General features: G+C 42.3%; 1 pseudogene; it reads left to right on the top strand.

Annotated features, from left to right (window-relative positions):
• The first annotated feature begins 265 nt into the window (after positions 1 to 265).
• LOC131277585 (zinc finger CCHC-type and RNA-binding motif-containing protein 1 pseudogene) lies at positions 266 to 1,043 on the top strand (annotated as a pseudogene).
• The last annotated feature ends 212 nt before the right edge of the window (positions 1,044 to 1,255 follow it).

Raw genomic sequence — 1,255 nt, 5'->3', positions numbered from 1 at the left:
GGAAAATCTCTGGAGGTGAATGTCTTTCAGGATACCTGTTTCATTCATGAAGAACTGTTACGCCCGCTCCTGGGCCCGCCTCCGGGTCGGGGGCTCTGACCGCATCCCAGGCGCGTTCCGACTGCAGCAAGGGAGAGACGGAGGCGCTGTCATCTTCTTGACTTGGGCGCCTGCACTCTCCCGGGACTCGGGATGCCAGAGCTGCCGCGTGGGGCGAGAAATAGTCGGGGTTGAGCCCCAGCTGGGCAGAGGGCTCACACTCTTCTGGTCTCTCGGACAAGACTCACCTGAAGGAATGTGTGGTGGATTGGCTCCAAGTAAAAGTACAGTGTATGTATCCAACTTGCCCTTTTCCCTAACAAACAATGACTTATATCGGATATTTTCCAAGTTTGGCAAAGTTGTAAAGGTTACTATAATGAAAGATAAAGATACCAGGAAGAGTAAAGGGGTTGCATTTATTTTATTTTTGGATAAAGAATCTGCTCAAAACTGTACAAGAGCAATAAACAACAAACAGTTATTTGGTAGAGTGATAAAAGCAAGCATTGCTACTGACAATGGAAGAGCAGCCGAGTTCATCTGAAGGCGAAACTACTTTGATAAATCTAAGTGTTATGAATGTGGAGAAAGTGGGCACTTAAGTTATGCCTGTCCTAAAAATATGCTGGGAGCACGTGAACCTCCAAAGAAGAAAGAGAAAAAGGAAAAAAAGAAAATTCCTGAACCAGAAGAAGAAATTGAGGAAGTAGAAGAAAGTGAAGATGAAGGGGAAGATCCTGCTCTTGACAGTCTCGGTCAGGCCACAGCTTTCCAGCAAGCCAAAATTGAAGAAGAACAGAAAAGATGGAAACCCAGTTCAGGGGACGCCTCAACCTCAGATGATTCAAGACGCCCAAGGATAAAGAAAAGCACATATTTCAGTGACGAAGAAGAACTTAGTGATTAAGATTAATATTTATTATGTAAATATCATAAAAATAAAAAACTTTATAGTACAAAGTTCAGCTGGAGACTGAAGATTACTTTTTTTTTAGGAGGTTCTGGGGATCGAGCCTGGGACCTTGTACTTGGGAAGCAGGCACTCAACCACTGAGCTACACCCATTCCCCTCAAACAGTTCTTTATTTTACCATAAAATAGTTCACAAGCATCTGAAAAATAACTTTAAATATCATGTCTCTCTCTATCTTAGCAGATAATAAAAATCAGGATTTGCTAATAACCATTAATCCTGAAAACAACTAATTTTAAT

The sequence above is a fragment of the Dasypus novemcinctus genome, unplaced genomic scaffold, assembly GCF_030445035.2.
Source record: "Dasypus novemcinctus isolate mDasNov1 unplaced genomic scaffold, mDasNov1.1.hap2 scaffold_167, whole genome shotgun sequence".
NCBI classification, from domain to species: Eukaryota; Metazoa; Chordata; class Mammalia; order Cingulata; family Dasypodidae; genus Dasypus; species Dasypus novemcinctus.
Note: the sequence above shows the minus strand (reverse complement) of the source record. Positions and strands in the feature narration are given on the sequence as shown.